General features: G+C 47.3%; 1 long non-coding RNA gene across 1 annotated transcript; it reads left to right on the forward strand.

The window, feature by feature from the left end:
- Nucleotides 1-698: 698 nt before the first annotated feature.
- On the forward strand, nucleotides 699-21,642 carry LOC106026308 (uncharacterized). Its single transcript, XR_010043198.1, has 3 exons — nucleotides 699-2,689; nucleotides 4,670-4,777; nucleotides 20,296-21,642. It is a non-coding gene; the product is annotated as an uncharacterized LOC106026308 (long non-coding RNA).
- Nucleotides 21,643-21,988: the final 346 nt, after the last annotated feature.

Below are 21,988 nucleotides of genomic sequence, written 5' to 3' on the forward strand. Positions count from 1 at the left end.
TGCATTACAATCTCTCCGTTTCTGTCTCTGCCTCTCTCATCCCTGCCTGCCCGCCCGCCTGCCTTTTGATGAACTGCTGAGCGTGACAATGCAAATGGGGGGAAGGGATATATGTAGCTCTTTGTTAAAGAAACTGTGGTTTAGAGAGGTTAAATCTCTTGATTAAGTTCCCCAAAACTACCAGATGGTGAAGTTGGTCTTTAACCTGGGGCCTGTTTGACTGCCCGGCCATGACCCTTCTGGGCCCTTGCTAGGCTGGGGTTGTCTCGGAGGTGCCAGGGCGCTGGCTGGAAGCCCTGCTCATGCTGCCCGATGAAGCTTCTTTAGAGAACAAAGCCACAAAGGACTTCCTGATGGCAGGGAAGGTGAGTCTTGCACAAAGACTTTTCTTCAGGTAGAGTCAGAGAGCACCTGTGTGACTGGGAGTCTTGGTTTTTCTGATTCACTCAGGGGGCTTGCATTTTATTTTTCTATTTTTAGAAAATGTAAAGAAAAGAAAAAAAAAGCAGGCCAAATCCCAGTTGCCAAGTCTGTTAACGACACACATAATGGTGTGTTAACACGGGCGATTATCGAGCTGGACAGCACCCAGCTTTCTGCCAAAACAAACCTTTCTGCTCAGCTGACCTGAGACTGCTTCAGCCAGGATGGGTCAGAGGAGGGAGGGTGGACTGCAGTGTTCCGGGGTCTGGAAACAATTAAATGCCATAGCTGTTGGCACTGCTGACTTCCCTGCAGCTCTGGAGGGGAAGACTGGGCCCCAGGTCTCCGAGGAGCTCTTTCTGAGACCTCAGGCAAGCCTCCACCTGCTCAGAGCCTGCTTCTCCTCAAGCAGGTTTGACTCCATCAGCTTCAAGGCCCGATGGTTTTAACTGGCGGTGGTTCTGGAAGCCTTGGAGCAGCCAGTGGAGTAACAGGGTCCCTGCGCAGGCAAGAAGGAGGGTCCCAACTGCAGCAGAGTGAGGGGGAGGGCAGGGGCAAGGTGGCCTGGGCTCTGCCACTGTGAGACCCTGGACGTTACCTAAGGCTCTGTTTTCTCACCTGTAAAATGGTAAATGGGCTTCCCCTCCAGCGCTGTTATGAGAAGTAAACGAATTATAAGAGGTAAAGACAGCAGCGCAGGGCCTAGCAGAGAGGAAGGATGGACACGTTTCCTGCCTGCCTGCCTGCCTGCCTTCCTTCCTTCCTTCCTTCCTTCCTTCCTCCCTCCCTTCCTTCCTTCCTTCTTTCCTTCCTCCCTCCCTTTCATCCCCTTTCCTTCCTTCCCTCTCTGCTTCTTCTTGTCTCTTCAGAAGAAGGATCCGCCTTGGATTACCCGCTGAGTGCCACGTTCTGCCTCCCTCAGTCTGTCTGAAGAGCTCAGCTGCAGGAGTGCGTCTGGCCTTTGCCATATCTGGGCTACGTGCACGCACATGACAGGCACTCAGTAAACGCTGGGGAGCCAGCGGTGACCTGGAGGAGCCCGTGCTGGGCCTGCCATTGCCGGTTTCTTGTTTTCCTCATCCCTCCTCCTTCTGGTGGAAAAGTAGAAAGCGTCCACGCTCACACGCCTGCTCACTCGTTGCTTGCTTTGCCCTCCCTTCCCCAGGCTATAAAAAACATTATATTCTAAAATGAAACAAAGGTAATGGAAACCAGAAATCCATGTTTTGCATGGATCGAAAACATATGTTCAGAGCGAGGATTCAAATGATGAATCCGCACAAGGCCGTTGGCAGCGTTTCCCTCTCTGCTTTTCTCCTCCAGGCAGGAGCAGGCGAGCAGGTCCACTGCACCCCCGCACTGGGGCCGCAGCAGCTGCCCGGGAGCAGGCCTGGTGCGACTGGCCAGATTTCCCTCCGTGAGCCTGCCTAGGAGTGTGGGGGAGGTGGGCGAGCGTCACCGTCCGTTGCTTACCTTTGGAAACACTTCTTTGGGCCCCGTGACAGAGGCTGTCTCTCAGCTTTGCCTGTAAGATTAGCAGCGTGGCTAACTGGGGCCATCTCTCCAGGACACAAATGTCTTATCTGATTAGATCAGCACTTGTTTTTGCCAGTGGTTTTGAAAATCCCTTCTTCCCATCTTTCAGGTGAGGTAACACACCGAGTAATCCATGGACACAGTATAGTGCTAGTGGTGGCTGCCCAGGCCTGAGCTCCCGCTTTTCATTTGCTTTCTGCATCCGTCCAGTCCATGAGCATTGAAAACTGCTGTGTGCCTGATGTGTGGTTAGTTGGAGACAAATCACTGAATGAGACAGATAAGCTCCGTTTCCTCACCGTGGGCTGGCAGTGATATAACTCTACGACCATCTGCCACGCTCAGGTTCGCTGAGCGTGATGCAAAGGAAATTCAGCATCGGCCATGTGGTGCATGCCTGTAGTCCAAGCACTGTGGGAGGCTGAAGCAGGAGGATTGAAAGTATGAACCCAGGCCGAACAATTTGATGACTTAGACCCTGTCTCAAAAGAAGAAAAATGCTGGGGAGTTGCTCTGTGCAAAGGCCCTGCTCTCAACCTCCAGTGTCAAAAACAAATCCTGTGCCACTCTCTGATCAAGGGAATTGGTCCTCAGCTGCTGGGGGAAGCGCTCCTGAGAAGCGGACTGGGGATGAGATGGTAAACCACGGAGGAGCTTTCCAGCCCAGGGAGAGCTGTGAGGAGGAGGAGGAAACATGCACACTGCCCAGGGGCGATAAGAAGCTTGGAGGGTGAGGTTCACCTGTGTTTATCTTATTTCATCCTTACAGTAACTCACAGGGAGACACTAGTGTTACTCTCTGGCTATGTCGCAGCCTTTTTGTGTTATGGGAGAGGGTTTCACTGAGTCACTAAGTTGCCTGGGCTTGACTCAGACTGACCATCTTCCTGCCTCAGCCTTCCAGCATTCTGCGATTGCAGGGGTGATCACCACATCCAGAGTTGCTTTTCGCCCTGAACCACACTGTGTTTTGAGTGTTCATTCACTCATCTGCCATCCTCATTTGAATGGGAGCTCCTCGGGCACACAGTGCTCTGTGATGCTGGCTGCTAGACAGGGCCTAGCCGGTCCCTTTCCCATCCTTGCTGGAATTGAGGCCGTGATGAGCCTGATGGTGGCCAAAGCTGGGAACCAGGGCCGTGGTGGGGAACATGGAAAGGAACTGAAGAATGGGTTTGGTCTCTCGGAGAGAGGCCCACAGTGTGCTGACTGGGCATTGCTGCCTTCCCAGGAAGATGCCAGGTAGCATCGAGGCTGGAGGATGGGGCTGGAGAGGGCTATCGAGCACCCCGAGTGGCTTCCATCTGTGCTGAGGGGGTCCAGCCTCTGGGAATGAAGCAATGCTTAACTGCTTCCTGCCCATGCAGATACCCACATGCATTTACTGAGCACCTACTGTATGCTTCTTCCTTTGCTCTTTGCTAGGGATGTAGGAAGGAGACTGCGAGTGTGTTTGGGAGGACAGGAATGAAAAGAGATGCTCTCAAAGTGCTTTACACTACATGATAAAGAAAAGCTTCGGCAGCATAGCCAGGTGGAAGTGCTTCAGGAGCACGGGGTGTCGGTGGAAGGATAGCAGTGCAGCTGGGTCTCAAAGGTTAAGTAGAAGTTTTCCAGTGAAGAGGAAACAGCACCAACAAAGGGCCAGAGGAGTGCTAGGGTGTGACCTTTCCAGGGGACAAAAGGCCAGGCTGGTTCACTGGGGCAAGGACATAGGACACTCTTGGGAGGCGAAGGTGGAAGGAGAGGAGGCCGGAGGGACAGCGTTCCAGCCCTGGAGATGCGCGGCAGCGTCCCCGCCTCTGCGGTCAGTCCTGTCAACAAGCGCGAGGAACTCTGGGCAGCAGGCAGCAGGACAGATGTGAGCCCTGGTGCTGCAACCCTGCAGTGCTCAGGAACAGGGGTCTTCCCAGAGCCCCTGGGCTGCAGGGTCAGGGAGGAGCCAGTGACCGAGAAGCCCTCGTGCCCTCTGATGGGAGTGAGCGCCAGGAACCTCAGCAGCAACTTCTCCCCTCGGTGCCTGCTGCTCCTGCCTCCACCAAGTGAGCAGTGATAAAAGCTTCTCCACAGGGAGGAGAACAGAGAGCAGTGGGGATAGCTCAGCAGCACAGCACCTGCCTAGGAAGCGTGAGGCCCTGGGTTCGATTCCTAGAACAAAAAAAAAAAAGAAAGAAAGAAAGAAAGGAGGAGAACAGAGGAAGAAGGAGATGAAAAGAACAGGCAGGGAGAAGGAGTGGGGCCCACCCCCTGTGGCCTGTGCTACGTATGTAATTGGAGTCATACAACACGTAGCCCTTTCAATCTGGCTTACTTCACTTAGCAATAAATATTTAAGGTTCCTCTGTCTTCTCATGGTTCCATAGTTCATTTTTTTCATCTCTGAGTAATATTCCATTACATGGTTATAGCAGAATTACCTATTAAAGGGTATTTTGCTTCCAAGTTTTGGCAATTATGCAAAGAGGTGCTGTAAACATTCATATGCAGGTTTCTGTACACTTCTGAGGTTTAGTTCACTTTGTTAAGTACCTAGGAATATGATTGTTAGAACACAGGGCAAGACTACATTCAACTTTGTAAGAAAACCTGACAAAACACTGCCTAAACAAAGTGCTTTGGCATCCATCTGCCCGACACTCCATCCCTGATTTCTCCTTCTTGGTTACATGACCCTGGTAAGGTGTTTTCCTCTTTGTTTTCTCATTCACAGGCAAGGCTGGTACTAGGACCTGCCGCATGCAGGGTTGTTATGAAAATTGAATCATATCACATATGTGTGGAGCTGAAGTTTGAGCCATAGAGTCAGTTTTCCAAAAAGGTAAGTGCAAATGCTCACATCGCTCCCTGTGGATGCAGGTTATTTGGGAATAGGAACCACAGACAGAAATCAGTGGATTTGGGCTATGTCCCAAGCGAGGGCACTGTCTTATTTAGACAATCACGTGGTGAAAGTGGGAGCGCAGGCTGATGCGGCAGCAGACCAAAGAATCCCAACGATGCCCAGGTGCCACTGAGTTGGCAGAGAGGCACGGAAGCCTCTGGAAGGACCCCCCACCTGGTGGCATCTTCATTTCCGGCTTTCCCAATGGTAAGGGAACACCGTTCTCTTTTTAAGCTGCCCAGTATATGGTTGTCCAAAGCAACGTAGGAAATGAACACCAGGACAAATATTCAAAAAACGGCAGGTGTTGGTGTCATCATTGCCTACAAAAGCTTCCCTTATGCTCTGGGCAGAGCTGCCTCCTCCTCTTTGATGTCCCCCTGTGCCCAGTGCAGCTTCAATCCCAGACCTGACATTCTTTCGGGGAACTATTTGTTTTTATATTCATCTTTGACATTGTACTTGAGTTGCACAGGATCTGGCCCAGAGGAGGTCAGCCTTTCAATAAAGACTGAAAGAGATTCCAGATTTTCTGCTCCCTGTTGATACCCAACTCACTGACAGCCTCCTGCCTGCGTGACACCTCCATCACCACCATCCAATGCCGGGCATCTGGTGCCCTGCCTCTGCCCTTCCCCCACCCAGGGCTGTATTAGGTGTGAATGAATCAAAAACATCAGGATTCGATTTGCAGTCCTTCTGTTTCTTTTTAAGCCATGTGCATTTAAATTAATCAGCCAAGCATGACTGAGAGTTTTGACAAGCCCAAAATATTGGGGAAAGCATTCGAGATGTTTTGATGATCCCCAGTGCGAAGGTAGTGAAGCTATTGGCCCAACTGTTTGTTCTATTTGAGGTCAGTGAAGGTTTTGAGAAACAGTCTGCATCAGCCATGTGGGTAAGTTTGTAAGACTCACAGGGACTCTGCCACCCTGTCTCTTCACCAGCTGGGCAGAGGTATGGAACAATGGGAGACTGTCTGCATGGTGACAGAGTGGCTGCTCTCGGCTTGGGACCAGGGTCCCAGATGCTGCCCTCCTGGGAGAGCCTGAGACTCCCCTCTGCTCCTGGGGCCTTAGATCGCCCTCCTGGACATCTGTAACCACGGGCATGATGCCAAGACTCTTGTACAGTTTGAGGCAGGTGGCAACGAGAATCCAGGGGTCAAATGGCTTCAAAAGTAGTGTGTAGACTTCTGCCTTTTTAAGAAAACAACGAATCACTTGTTTCTTATCACAAAAGTAATGCCTGCTTTTGTTTGTGTGGGAAATAAACATACAAAAAACCAGTTTTGGAGGAAAATATCCACTTATAACCCACAGTGCACAGACAGCCACCATTTGACCTCATTCTGTATCCTTCTAGATGTTTCTTCTGTAGGCAGGTCTACATACTGCATGGGAACAATTACGTTGCACACTGCTTGATCCTGGAACAGAAACGTCCTCCAAACTGAGCAGAGGGGGCCTCTGTGTAGAAGAGCAGGAGGTCTAAGTCCTCTTGTCATTACCCCAACCTAGGTGTAGTCGTTCTTGCACAGAATTCTTGAACAGCTTCCTGCTGACTGCAAGGTCTGCTATAGGAAAGGAACTGACGAAAGCCATTCTGTGCACTAATCTGTACTCCCAAGAGAACTGAACACTGTTGCAAACACCAGACTTGAAAGATGTAGGCAGACGGCTTCCTAGCCCATCTCCACTTACTGTTTCCATTTTCCAGGGCAAAAGAATTCCTGAGAAGACTTATAAACTGGGTTAGATGGGAATCCAACAGTGGTTTCAGGTGTATTCTCCTGGAGCTAAGCAGTGCAGCCCCTGACATTGGAAATGCAACAGGTGAACAAACAAATACACCTTTCTCCATTCTGGATCATAACAAACAGCAGAGACAACTTGCTCTTCTTGGGTAGGGAGAGCGGTAATACATTTACTGATTTGATTCTGGGACTTAAATTCTTCAGACTGGTGCCACTGTCTATTCTATAACATCTTGATGGCCTGACTATCTTATTATAGGTCGACATGTTTATCATTAGCCTGGGGACAGTATAGCAGGTTTCCTAGAAGTTTTGTAAGATATGTGTGTGTACAGAGGGTAAGGTTCACATGCTGCAGAATCAGTTTCCTCTATGGTTCCAGTGACCAGGAGCAGGGCTGGCAAATTGTTTCTTAAAAGGTCAGTTAGGAAATCACTTTAGCACTGAGCACGTGGTCTATCCTCCCACTACTCCATTCTGCTGTAATAGTGCCAAGGCAGTCATAGGTAATGTGCAAACCGATGAGCATGGCTGTGTTCCAGCAAAACTTTATTTACAGAAACAAGGTGTGGATTTGATTTGGTTTCACTTGCAGAGCCCTGGTCTACAGCATGCCAGACTCCTCCTCCAAAGATGACTCAGAGCCCTTGCCTAGGTTTCTTCCCACTAAGAAACAGGCATGATGTTAAGAGAGTGTTGTGATCAGAGGAGGCTGTGCTAAGAAATTATCATAACTTTGCTGGCAAAACAATAGACTTCTATTTTTTAGAGTTCCAGAAGCTATAAGTCTGGGGTGCTGCACCATGAACCTGGCGAAGGCCCTCTTCCAGGTGAAAGACATCCAACTTCTCTTTATATCTTCCACGGTTGAAAGAGGGTTACAAGAGCTCTACCCTCATGCCTTAAATTATCCCCAAATACTTAACCTGGAGGGTTAGAATTTCAAATTGTGAATTTGGGAGAGATACAAACATTAGTTTGTAGCAAAGGTTCTCTTAGAAATTCAGAATCAGAGGGTAATTTTGGGCATATTGCTCTCACCCATGTGCCAGGGGAACTGAAAATGTGTTAGCTTTAAGACAAGTTCAGATAAAGAACCTCAGCTCATTCATGACAGCCCAGGTGGTCCTTCACCAACACATTTGAACTGCAGACACCATAGGGCTCCGGCTGTCTCTAGGAAACTGAGATGCTGGCTGGTGTCTTGTGGGAACTCTGGGCTAACCTTCCTGTCTTCCCAAGCCTTCCTGCTCCATGCCCTACTCATGCAGTTTTGGTGCCTTATATTGCAAGTCAACTTAAGTTACAACCACAAAGCACCATCTCAACTTCATGAAGGCCTCCTAATGTTTACAGAAAAGTTTGAGTTGATAGCTAATTGAGCTGTTTGTATTTTAGGTTTCTAAAACCAATAACCACAGCAAGGCAAACCTACATCCCATGTAAGTACCTCTACTCTCAGATCATGCTGTGTCCCCACCCTGCAGCAGCTCTTTCTGTCCACCTCCATCTTAAGATGAGCAGTGTGGGTGTCTGACCAGGATAATCGCCACCTTCTCACCACCAGTGGTGCCTTCCTTATTGCCATCTGGCTTGTGGCTTGTGACAGTTCCAGAATTCCATCTGGAGGATTTGTTTTCTAGGATGGCTTCTAAGAGCAACTTGCTTACATTAGATTCTCCCAGTGAAATAGATTGGGAGACAAGAGCTTGTGGGCAGGTTGTTGATTGGGGGCTGTAAGTCCTTGGAAGATGGTGGTGGCATGGACAGAGGGGATCAGGGAAGACAGGAAAGCAGCGTGAGTTTGCTTTATAAAGCTGGTCACTACTGGGGTGCTTTTCTCATAAGGGTTCATGTGCAAAAACTTGGTTTGCATGTTGTCTCTTTTATGAGAAGTGGTGTAACCTTAAAGGGTGATTCTCATGAGGAGTGGTTAGGTCTTTGGGGGCACTGCCCTTGGCATTAATGTTGCTTTCATAGACTGAGTGGCTTTTTGAGACAGCAGGGTGTTACACAATGAGGTCATCCCACACACTTGACCCTTTCTTCATGCGATTGGTTCCCTTTGCATTTCTGTGCTATGTGGTGGTACAGTAAGATGCTGGTGCCATATTTTTTGGACTACACAATCATGAGAATCATGAACTTGGTTACTTTTCTCTCATTGCTGAGACAAAATAGCCAACACCCAAAATTAAAGAAGGAAAGGTTTATTTATCTTACAGTTTTTGGAGGTTTCATTCCATAATCATCTGGCTCGAAGGCAGGGTGGAGTGGCTAAGGAGCAATTGTTCATGGTGGTGGCAAGCAACAAGAGCAAAATGGCAAAAAGGGAAAAGCACACCTCCTTGCCTTGTATTGTTTGCTGGCTACTCGCCCCTGGGTGGGTGCAGCATCCCCACTGCCAATCCCAGTGCTAGACAACAAACCGATCACAAAGGCTAGACTCATCTGCCTCCATAACTGCATGAGGATTTCGGGGGACACCCAGACACAAACCATAACATGAACTAAATCCATCTTTTTCAGTATTTTGTTGTAGCAACAGTAAATAGACCTGAGAATTGCTCCCCCAGGTGACAGAAGGTTCATTGCCTTCATAGGCTGTCTTATGGAGGGTTGTTTCCTTCTTCTTTCTAGTTTTGCCTATGCCTGACTACTGAAGCCCTTCAGTAGATATTTTGTGCTGCAATATTAAGAAAGTCCCAGGTCAGAAAGCCAGAAATACAGAGTGCAGTTGAGGAGATAAATAACCACCATGTTAAACCTGCAGGATCATCATAGTGGAATTGAAGCTTGAGTATGGATGTAAACACAAGAGGTGACAGATATATTATGTGTGGATATGGGTTTCATAGATTTCTTCTCTATAAGGCTCATTTTACTGCTAATGCACAGATGTCCAGCTTCACTGACCAAGTTTAAGTTCCTGGTATGTGCAGTGTGATGCATAAGGTAGCAGACTGATTACTATGACAGTTACTGACTTTACCATAATCTCCATTCTTACTTGACTTTAAAGGATAATGGATGATCACATTGAAAATTCAAGCCAAAGATTTAACTCTGTGGCACAAATGCCTGCGAGGTTGTGAGTTTGATCCCTGGTAAAAATCAAACCAAACCAATCAAACCAAACCACCAAAAACAAAACAAACAAAAAACAAAACCAAAACCAAAGAAAATTCAAGGATGGTAGGTTTTTGATTTTGGGATGAGAGCCTAGGCAAAATGGTGTAAGTCTGGCAAAAGGTAGGAAGAGACCAGTTGTAGGCATTGAGTGTTATTTTCAGTACGTAATGTATAGCCCAAATTTTGGTGACCAAGACATTGGAACCAAGAGGTGGAGGTTGAGTGCTGCATATTGTGACTGGGCCTAATGACTGTGCCCAAAAGTTGCTTATTGATTTGTGGTTCTGTTTGTCTGTTGAACCCTAGGAAGTAACCAAGGAAAAATGAACTCACTGGTGAAAATGGTAATTCTAGTGAATTAGAAGTCATGGAAACATCTTGACCAATGGGTTCCTGGAGTTAAGAGGTAAACAAAGGAAAAACACTTGGCTGCTCCGGTTGACCAGTAAGTGGAAACAGTGTTTGGGATACACCACTGGAGCAGAGCAAAATACAGATGGAACTCTGATATTCCGCTGGCCTTGACCTATTACCATGCCCCATTGTAAAAGCTGAAAGAAGAACATTACACCCTTTAGGGACAGGACTGAGGCCCGTCTGAGATGAAGTTGCAAGTCACTTTGTTAGAGAAGACCTGATATGTCGTGTACTGGAAAAACATGGGAGAAATGTGCGTTGCATTGTGGCTGGGTGACTTCGTATGCATTAGCTCCAGATTCACCTCCTTTGAGGCAAGAAAGAGCTGCATTTCCTTGATTGCTGAGGGAAAGGATCTGTGACAGAGAAATGGAGCTAGGAGACCAGGCTTCAGAGCTTTCACATCTTCTGATTAAAACTTCGACTGGGTCTCCATCTCTGTCAACTCTGCTCTTCTTTGGGCTACAGTTTACATACTCCTGTGACAAGTGTTAGAGGACATATGGCCATCTACTGGGCCTTCTACTGTGAAGAACTGGGGAAAATAATATTGTTTTTTATATACAGGCCAAAATTACCTTTTAGAGCATAATGCAGCATACACACGATTTTTAAAGGAGAAAACAAGAGCTTTTGACTGCAGTTTATGAGAAGTGACTTTAAAAGTCAGATCTTCCCCAGGTGTCCTTGCATTGCGTCTGTAGTCTTAGCTACCATTTGGAGAAATTTCAGGTACAGGTACATGCCACATAGTCCCACTGTGGCCCCTGCTTCCTTCTAAGGGATTCTCTCCTGTTGCTCTCTACCATGTTTCTCAAGCTTAGGTCACAGCGAACCACCCGACCACTCCATTTCCCCAAATATGCCTATTGTGGTTTATATCCTTCAATGACTCATATGTTTGAAGCTGATTAGATATCAGGGTGCTCTACTCACCAGTGGATCCCCCCATAAGTGAGTTCAGGAGCTGGGATCTGGTTGGAGGCGTGTCACTGGAGGCCTGACTTGGAAAATGTCCTCCTGGCCCCACTCCTTTCTCTCTTTGTTGCCTGACTGCCATGAGTTGAACAACTTTCTTCTTCTATTCCTTTATATCTGGCTTATATCTGGCTCCCTTGGAGCCAGCTGAGTTTGGATTGAACTTTCTGGAAACACTGAGGCAAATGAAACTCTCCTTAAAGTCACGAGTGTTGGGTATCACACTCATTTGTGATGGAGAGCTGACTGACACAATTTTGCTGTCGTTCACAGGAATGTGCCTTTGAACTCAGGGTTTTCCTGTAGGTAGAATGGAAAATCTTCAGGATCCAATGCCCCATCTTCCCCAGGCTTTGTTTAATGCCACTGTTAAAATAATTAGTTAGAAGCCATCAGGCTGAGATGCTTCCAGCATCTTGGGTTCCTAAGTAACCAAATTAAAGTCCAGCTTGGTGTAAACAATAAAAAGAAACTTCAGCTTCACCAGCCAAAGACTTCCAACTAATCTCTAGCTACAGAGTTTCCACTTCAACCAATCAACTTTGTTTTCTCTTGATCCTGTGAACACCTTATAAAAATTTTCCTCTCGATCCTCTGTGGTAGGGCACTGAAACACTTGTGGTCTGGTGCTGCCTAACTCATGAATTGCCGAGTGCCCCAATAAGCCCTTTAAAGTTTTAAAGTGCCTAGGTTTATCTTTTAACATTTCAGTAAAAAGTTAGACAGTAGTTAAAACAGTAGGAGCAGGTATTTCTTAAAGGAACTATTGCAAAAGTAGAAAAGAGACCTCGGTATGAAGTGGGCTTGCTTGTGAGTACAGAAAGGAAAAATGGAAAGCAGGGAGCAAGTTGGGGTTCACCACATGGAAAATTAGTAAGAAGAAACACCAGAACCAAGGGAAAGTTCCTGCTGACTTCACAGGATTCTTGCATGAGTCAAGCCAGGTGATTGGTATCAGAGCTGGGGACAGCAGGGGATGAATCGGTCCAGACACTTGGTGTGGGGCGGTCAAGGGTAGTGAATTCTCTCTAACAGACCAGCGGGACTCTTGCTAACAACCAGACTCTACAAGGAGAGACATTGAAGACGAAGGTGCAGAGGCATTACATGAACCTGACCAAAATTTGGCCAAGGAAATGCCACCATTACCTCCCCGCAAAACATGTTGAAGTTGGTAGTGTTTTCCAATCTTTCCTTTGCACTACCTGCCGCACCATCTGCTCTTGTTTCCAGATGATTGCTTTGTAAGGGGTGGCTTGCATGTTGCTGCATATGTGACAGCCTTGCCCAGGGGGCTCATAGAGAAAAGAATCTGAAATCTGTATTCAGACGTGTGTGCTGAGTAGCTGAATGGATGGAAAAGTGAATGGGCCCTTGGGACCCTTGCCTCTGGTGACATCTCCAGAAGCGCTGGCTATGCTGGATGGTGTTGGTGCTGGGGATTCTGGTCCTATATACAACTGCCCATTTAAATTATTAGCTCTTTATTTTTTCCTAGGCCCCAAAGACCTCCAGGCGCAATAACCTCTTTGCTTGCATGAGATTTGCAAGTCATCAATTTCTGCCCATGGTCCATTTCTTCTGTCAGGGGGAGAAAGTGATTCCCTCCAGTCTTCTGAATTTACAAAGAAAAGCTGTCCAGATGTGTCTGGCCTACCTTTCACTGCTCCCTCTCCCTTCCAGCCCCCCTAATATTGCCTCCAAATGAAATTCATTCCTGGAAGAAGGGAGAGGGAAGGATTAGGGAGTCCACATGCAGATTCTTTCAAGCTTTGGGGGAGAGCAGATGGTTCCAGTCAGTGTTTTCTTTACTTGCAGATTTTGTTGCTTAAGGCAAAACACAGGCTGTGGATACCAAGGCTGGCTCACTGTGTACCCCTGGGGCAGAGTGGCCTTCCAGGCTAGGGCAGTGCAGGTAGGAAGGAACCTGGTTGTTGCTGGTGTCAGAGTCGTGTTATGCTCTGGAGTCTGCGTTGAAAGACTTGTACCAGGTCACATATCTGGGTTGGGTTAGTGCTCTTTATAATGAGTTATGTTCTGAAATGCTAAAATCCTATAGACTTAATGAGCTTGGAAAAGTCAGCACAGGTGTTCTAGTAGTTTTTGACTTTGGTTTTGCTTTGAAACATGGGGTTCATTTGTTAGGAAGGACGAAATATGATGAGACAATTTGGTAAACTAATTTCTACCCAATAAGTATTTGTCAAATGTGCCAGATCCATGTGTTAATGAATCTGTCTTCCAACAGAAAGTGAGTCACTTGCAGATGGGGACTCCATAAATCAAAGGATTTGGTGCCTTAATGATTGAGAATTTCCTCTCTGCCAGATACTGCTTCTTGGCACAGAAGAGAGAGAAATGTGAATTCTAAAGTAAGCAGGGACTCTAGTTACAAAGATGTAGAAGATTGTGTATAGAATTCAGAGCAGAGAAGGGTGCACTTAGTTCTGTCCAGTGGGGTCAAGGACACATAGAGAATATGGATCTGAACTAAGATTTGAAGGAAAAATAGGATTGCTCTGGTTGGATATGACAGAATACAAGGAATGGGGAAAGGTGTTTTAGGCTGGGAATAGCTGATTCAAAGACTCATATGTATGAAACACATGTGCATTTGGGGAAAACTGTAAGTTATTTGCATTTTCAGGTGTTTGTTGGAAAATTATTTTTTAAACACTTACTGTGTGGCAGGAACTTCTCTGGAACCTAGGATAGAGGACTGGCCAAGGCAGATGAACTTCTTTGTTGTTCCATTAGTTTGCTAAGGTGGCCAGAATGAAATACCACAGACTTCGAGGATCTGGCGAGTTCGACTTAATGTCTTAAAATTCCAGAGGCTGAAATTCTGAGATCAGGGTGGTGGCAGGATCAGTGTCTTCTGGGGTTGTCTGTTTGACTTGGACATGGCTGTCATCTCCTGTCTTTATATGGTCTTTCTCCTTCTTATAAGATTACTAGCCACATTGGATTAGGGCCCCCCCACCCTCATTTTAACTTCATTAGTTCTTTTAAGATCCTATCTCCAAATATAATCACATTAAGAGGCACTGAGGGTTAGGACTTCAACATATGAATTTTAGGAGGATACATTTCAGCCCATAAAAATAGCAAAGGTTTACATCATTGTGATGATGATGATGATGATGGTGGTGGTGGTGGTGGTGGTGATGGTGGTGTGTGTGTGTGTGTGTGTGTGTGCAAAAAATAAATGTACCAATAGACAAACTCGATAGTTTTAGATAATGGTCAGTATTGTGAAGAAAATAAAATGAAATCAATGACACAGAAACTGACCTCATTAAAGTTTATTGGAATACCTTTCATGGTTGAGATTTGAGTTTGTTTTGGGGGAACAAAATGCCCAATCAGACATGATCCGATGCTCATCCTAACAAGGCCATAGGCTGATAGAAGAAATCTATGGATACTCAGGAAATGCATGAGGAGCCCCCAGGGCGGGAGATGTGTGATCGATCAGTGAGCTACATGGAGACTGTTTTCGCTGGAGAGGTGGCAGTGGTGCTGGCTATAGGCATCACACAGGAGTGATCAGGGACTGCCTGCTAGGGAAAATCCACTTTCCTTAGGGTCCTGGAATCAAACTTTCTTCCAAAGAGAGTGTGAAATGAAACATTCTTTGATCATGGTAGCCCAGGCACTATGCTTCACATCCTTTCTTTGTATCCAAGATCAGGTAGGCAGACAGGCCCAGCTCAGAAGAGACTGGAAGGGTGCTGGCCATAGTAACTCATTGTTAGTACTGTGGGCCACATGATGGATAGTGGGTTGGACCTGCAGCGAACCTTGGATAAATTCTGAAGCAGAGACAGATTGCATAGGCTGCCTGAAAAGTGATTGTGTTAGCACAGACCAGGACAGGATAATAGCAGAATGGGCTCTTGGAAGGAAAACTACAGAAACCATGCAGAGCATGGGGGGAAAGCCATTGGGTCTAGTGCTGGGGTTGGCTGTGTGAGTGCTACACCTACCGGGGGAGGTAACCGGCATACGATATAAGGGGTAGGAAGGAGGCGTGATTTCCCCTTTTTCTGCCCTTTTTGCCCTTGTTGCTTGTGGCTGCAATGAATAACTACCCTTCAGCCTGCCTTGGAGCCAGCTGGATATAGACTGAAACCTCCAAAAACTGTAAGCTAAATAAACCTTTTCTTCCTTAATTTTGGCATCAGGTATTTTGTCTCAGCAATGAGAGAAAAGTAACCCAGACAAGGATCTAGCTTCTCATGCCTGAACACTTGGAGGACACACTCAGACCACCTGCAAACCAGAGCATCATTCTTCTGGTCAGAATGTGTAGAACCAAATGCAAGCGTCTCAGGTCACTGACTCACAGTGGGAGCCGAGGAGTCCCCTGGGGACTTTGGTGACCACTTACTTCAAGTTTCCAAAGCAACTGGAAGGAAGAGGGAGGAGGCTTGGTTATGTTGTTTTAAAATAGTTACTCATAACATTTACTGTTAAGTATACTGTGTGGTGGGCACTTTGGTTCCTCTAGAAGTAGACTTTGAGATGAAGACTGAAGAGCCAGTAGTTACGCTGGGCAGTATTCCCAGAAGTTCCCACAGGGGAACTTGGGAAGTGGGCAAGGAAAGAGAAGGAAGAGGGTACAGAGCTCAGACATGCTGGGTTCTCTGGGGTCAGTTTGCTTGGGAATGAGGGGCTGCTGGGATGAGGTACCTTCAGTGCAAAACCCAGAAAAGTGCAGGCATATTGAGATGCAATGGTCAGCTTGAGCACAGGTGTCAATGCAGTGTCTATATAATGTTCTCCCAACTGGGTCATGTGTCTGCTAACTCGCTTCCTGCTGTTGGCCAGCACCGATGCAATGTCTAGATTCCCCGTACTTCCTCAGATCCAGCTTCTTCAGGCAGCTCCTGAGCTTCTTGGTTGAGCAGGTCTGCCTGTGGATAGTGGGGCTGAGTCTCTGACCTGACAGCAGGCGCAAGGATGCTTGCGTTACATCTCGCGGCGGCCAGTATCCTGCCTCACTTCCTCTCTCATTACTCGGGCTGCCTGGGCTTGCACCTCCCAGGTAAAGCATGAGTGTTGTAACTCCTGCTCACTCTACTTTTTAGAAGACCTAATCTAATTCAGTTGGCATCTGGGTTATTTAGGTTTAAGCTTCTACTCTGGTTGACTTGCTGTGGCATTTGGACAATTAATTTCTCTTTTCTGGGACTCCATTCCATGCCTCAAAATAAGGAGCTAGAACTATGGGATCTCGTGGTGCCTTTCCAGTCTTCCTAATCTCTGCTTCTGTAGATTCCCCTAAAAGATCTTTGTGAGTTCCCTGTTAAACAGCGAGCCACAGTCCCTTTCAACTCAGTCATATCACCCCCCCCCCACCATTCTTAATGAATTTTGGTTTCCTGGGCAATTTTTATTTAAAAGAAAAGGAGAAGACAGGGGAAAGCAAGTTTGGAAACTCACAGATTCTATGCCCCAAGGAGATTTTCCTAGAACATTGTTTTAATGGTGGTGGGGGGCTTACTTTGGAAGGAAATTCAGTCGTTCCAAAATGGCCTTTGAAACCAAAGACTGTGGAAAAGTTTAAGGAAAAGCACAAAGTGATTGGGGATAAATAGTTCCATATGAGTTACTGGATATAATATTCCTCCTTGTGCTGCTCAATTCTGGGTGAAAGCAGAGCTACATGCTTGGTGTGTGCTAACAGATGTGTGTTTAGGTTTAATGGGATTTTTAGAAGGGTCAAGAATTCCCCTAAAGAGTACTTATTCTACTCTGTTCTCTGAAGGTCACACAAAGCCACCTGAAATTCCACCTCCTTGATGTTCCCAGGCCTCAGAAGCTTTGTTCCCTTATAAATAAGTTGGAGAAGTCAGCAATAGTAACAGTGATAATATTAGCAATAATATTATCCATACTGTGTATTGACTGTGCAATGTATGAGTTTCGGGAGAAGCTCAGTAGTTTGCCAAAGTGATATAGTTCTGGTGGGGAAGCAGGATCTCAGGGCTGTTAGGTCCTGAAGTCTGTGATTTAGCTGCTGTGTGAAATAGAGAGGGGAACCGTGACCTGGCCTCGGTTTGCACCAGGACCCACTTCCAATGTCAATGTCTGACAAATGTTTATTTTTGTGAGTGGTAGAGTTAAATAGCTACTTTGGGCAGGCCTTGTGGTAGCAAAGAGAGACTGAATACAGCTCCTAATTTCTCAGAGCTGATACTGAATGAAGGAGATTAAGCACACTGTGATTGTCACAGATAACCGCTCAGTAGATAGGTAAGAGGTCAGAAAAAAATACAAAGGATTCCGTGGGTAGGATACTGATAAGAGCCCTGGCTCTGGGCTCCTGTCATGGTTAGAAGTCTGGCTCTCTATTTCCTAGCAATGTGACTTTGGGCAGGTTAATTAACCTTCTCGAAGTTCAGCTTCAAGGAAAATCAATCATGTGCATAGGACTGTGCATATCATACAAGATTCAGCATATAAAAATGTATGAGAAAGAAACATATTAAAATTAATGGAATTATAGGATTATGAGTAACTTTTAAAAACATTTGTTTCTATGGAGAACAAAATACACATAAAAATAACAGGAAATATTTACGAATTCTAGAGTTGGCAGCAGAATTGATTTTTTTTTTTTTTTGAGGGGGAATTCTTTATTGTCTAGGAGAAATACTTAAATTGGACTCTGCTTTTGGGAAGACATGGCCAGAAACTAGTCCAGAAGGAGAGGTTGAGGCAGAGGACAGGATGCTTAACTGTTATGCATAATCAATTAAAAAGGTGCATTACTCTGTGTACCAGGCAAATCACGCTGCTGCCTGTAGCAGAGAGTAGCCAGTTATTCATCAAATTTACTTCCTTTTAGTCTTGGGTGCAAGTTAACATAGATTTCCCGGTCTTCGCACCATAAGCGCAGTCACGTGCCGCTTGCAGACTTGCAGGCCTGGCTCACGAAACACCATCTGCACCTGGCCCCCTCTCCTTCCTTGTTTGCTAAGTGTTGATGCCCAGAGCAAAGCTGTGGACACAGAGAAGGTGGCAGACCTCTGTGAGCCTGAGTCCTTGTGATGGTGTGGAACCGAGCTCTGTGGGCACCCATCTTGCACAGACTAAACTTTGTAGGCGGAATTATGCCCTACCAGGGCTGAAGATGAAGGACCTTTGTGCAAAAGTCAGTTTTATGTGGCATAGTGCTTTTAAGAACTTCAAAACTTGAGCAGAACTGGCTAATCTCTCTGGCCTAAGAACCACAAGAAGGCCATTGTTTGCATGTGGGAAGACCGGAGAAGGTGAGGGTCGTGGTACCATTCAAGTTGATCTGCTCCTGGTATTGCAAACACTAACATTCTTGGGATGGAGATTTTCCTAATGGTTGCGCTGATGGAATTAATGAAATGAAAATCTAAGGGCTTCATATAGACTGATGCCTTTCCTCCTGGACTCCAGAGTAAACACAAGTATGTTTATCCCTTGTTCTTGAGCTGCGGCTTATCAGCACAGCGTGAGTGGGCTCCTGGAAGTGTGTGACCCTGGTCTCCTTCATACACCCTGGCCTCCTACTCCCTCTCCAGAGGCACAATCTCGACTGGTAGGTAGAGCAGATCCCGGTATCCCCTAAAAAACAAGGCAGCCCAGATGTGTGGTTCTGAATGTCATATGAGGTGAGCACAGGTGTTAACACACTGGCATGAGTGAGTTCCTCAGAAATGGGCGCAGGAAGAGTTTCTAAACCTTCAGCGGTATCTTTGGAAGACACTGTTGTGTGCCAGGGTGCTAGGTGCTAACATTTGTCAAATTATTTACTCACCACAGCTACATGATGGGATGAGATTCTGATTACTGCATCTTAGACAGATGGAAAATCAATGTTCAGATAAATCCTGGTTGCTATAATTCCAGAACTGTGCGCTTGGAGCACTGTACCCTAAGAGACATAAACAAAACTGGAGATGTTTTATCTTGGACATGAGGAAGAAAGACTTACAGGGGATGTGACTGCTGTGTCTCCTGAAATCCCGGGAAACAGATGCAGCCAGAGTATTAGGGGGACAGCAGCACTTAGAGAAATGCAGCTGATAAACGGCAGAGCTGGAATTGGGACCAGGGGCTCTGAGAGATATATTTTGCATCCACAAAAGAGAAAATAATAACTATTGCACAAAGTTCTTAGGAAGATTAAGTACAGTAACATTGGGGGACCATGCGGGCCTGACACTTAGTAAGTGTTCAGCTCCAGAGCCAGCTGCCGTGGGCTGTCTTGTGCTCCTCAGACCTAGTGGTTCTGTACGCTCAGCCAGCAGCAGAGGCAGAAATGTCAGCCCAGAGACTCAGGTGGCCGGATCTGGGGCATTCACAAGTCCTTGGCAATACCCTGGTGCAGAAATGGTGGTCAAGGCCATAGGACACCTGCTGCCGCTTTGAAACGGGGCTGTCTATGACTCGGACAGGATACAAGGATTTGCAGGACCAGAGAACAGGATTCTGGTAGGGTCTGCTCAGGCTGGAGGTGATATAGGAGCTTGGAGTGGGGACAGAAAATCCTGTCGGTGTCATCCTGAACTAACTGGGCTGTCTCTGTAGGTGACCAAGAAGACCCACTTGCCATCCCCTAGGGAAATCACACCTCCAGTGTTGATCGGGGGTCATTTGCCACCTTCTCTCTCCTTCCGGCTATTGGCTGTATGTGGGGAGGCCCCTGCGGCATCCGCCATGAGGTGGCAGCAGGCCTGGACAGGCCTCCCTGCTGCCCACTCGGCACCTCACATCAGCTTGAGACGGCAGCAGTCGACCCTTCAATTCTCTTGCCTTGCAGTGTTTAACGGACCCGTATGCTTTGGAGCCAGGCAGCCCTGGTGTTCAGCCTCGACAGGCTTGACCTACGGCAAGGAAGGCAGCTTGCAAGGGCGTTGCAGACGTTCAGTGCTGCACCCAAATCAACCAGAGATGACATTCAGTAAATCTTAGTATCTAAAATCATCTTAAGTAAAATATGAACTTCTATTTAAAACTAAAATTTTCAGGCTGGGGGTTTAGTTCAGCAGCGTAAGTTCCTGCTTGGCAAACTCGAGGTCGTGAGTTCGATCCCTGGCACCAAAACAAACAAGCATACCAAAAAAGACCCCAAAAAACCACTAAAATTTTCAGTATTATAAACACAGCATTGAACTTGAAAACTTTGCAGTGCCAACGTGGAACCAAATCCAGATGCCGTCACTGAAGCCGAAGCCCAGGAACGCAGTGTAGGAGGCCAGCGCCACCGTTTGCTCTGCTTCCAGGATCCTCTTCACAGCCCCGGCTGTTGTGTAGGAGTTTCGGACAGCCCTGGGTCACAGCCCAAAGCTCCAAACTGTGGCTGCGTGGATGCATTGCCCTTGGCCTCAGGCCTGTGGGAGGTAAGTAAGGCTGTGGTAGAGCAAAGTGAAATTCCTTTACTAAATCTCACTTTACCCGGTTAGTACATCTCAGTCTTGAGCTCTCAGTTGACCCTCAGGACCCCTTTCTTGAACGCCTGGGCTGGGCGGGACTGATCTCCTCCCCACCCCCCATAGTATCCTCATACTTTCTGGGTACCTTTGTTCAGTTGTCTCCTGTCTGCTAGAGAGTCAGCTCTGGGAGGAGGTGGAATCGCTCGTGTTGTTTTCTGCCCTGTTCTTAGTACTTGCTTGTCCTCTGGGGCCTGGAAAGTGCTCAGTAACACTGATCAGAGGAGAACACGGCAGTTCGGTTCCCTGTGTGGTTCCTTCTTAGCCGTGTGACTCTGGAACAGTCAGTCTTCTCGACTACGGTTTCTTCATTGCTGAAAGAAAGGTAGGCTTGGGCCTGGGGATTTAGCTCAGCAGCATAAGCGCCTGCCTTGCAAGCAGACAGTCGATCCCTGGTACCGATAAAAACGAAATAGACAAAAAAGAAAATGAAAAAAAAAAAAAAAAAGAAAGGTAGTCTCCACCACGCTGTCCAGCTCTGCCGTCCTGCTACCTGTTGCCTGCTATCCGCCCCTATCTGTGCCCTGACCCCCCCCCCCACCCCCACATGAGTCAGGCCCCAAGAATGCTGAGAACTCACTCACTCAGGGGTTCCATGTTCTCTGCGGAAACTTTTGCTCTTCAAATGTCTCTCTGATGTGGTCCTTGGCAGCGTCACCCACTGTTGGGAGCCACCACATTGCCGAGCCGCCGCATATAGCGATCATGCGGCCTGTGGTAAAGAGTAAAGCCTGAGTTAGATTACCCCTCCCATCGAGCACGTTAGTTTCCTGCTTACCGCGTAAACAACCCGCTCAATAATATGTTAGCCAATCAGCTTGCCTTGCTTACTTTAACATGATTGGACACTGTATCCGTATATATACTGGTGCCACCCCTGGGGGGAAGTAGAAGCCCGGAAGGAGCCGCGGAGAGCGGACCGGTAGAGGCTTCGGAGCGAAGCACGGAAGGAGCCGCGGGGAGCGGACCAGAGGAGGCTTCGGCTGGGAGCGATCCCAGGGCAGGCTGTACGGAGAGAAAATAAAAGAAAAGGTTGTCCACTGCCAGACTTTGTCGTGTGTCCTTCCTGCCGGCCGGGAGCGACATCGACAACCCACCCCTCCGGCTTGTTCGGGTTGGGTCACTGGATGGGGTCAGCCTAGGTCAGCAAAGAGCTCTACCTCCTTTCTGGGTTCCTGGCAGCTCTGGTCCTGTGCCTTCCTGTAAGGGGCTACAGCAGAGGGCGGGTGTGCCACTCTGGATGCAGCCTGCTGTGATGCTGACGCAGCTGAGGACAGGGGAGGCTGTGACTCAGTGTTTGGGAAGTGTCGGCTTTCGGCTGAGTAACACCAGGCTGGGTCTGAGTGTCTTCAGAAGCATCGGTGAGGTGAGTTCATCGCGCTTGGGGACAGG

This window comes from Cavia porcellus, unplaced genomic scaffold (assembly GCF_034190915.1).
Source record: "Cavia porcellus strain 051 isolate PalLab524CR breed Dunkin Hartley unplaced genomic scaffold, mCavPor4.1 scaffold_25, whole genome shotgun sequence".
Taxonomy (NCBI): Eukaryota; Metazoa; Chordata; class Mammalia; order Rodentia; family Caviidae; genus Cavia; species Cavia porcellus.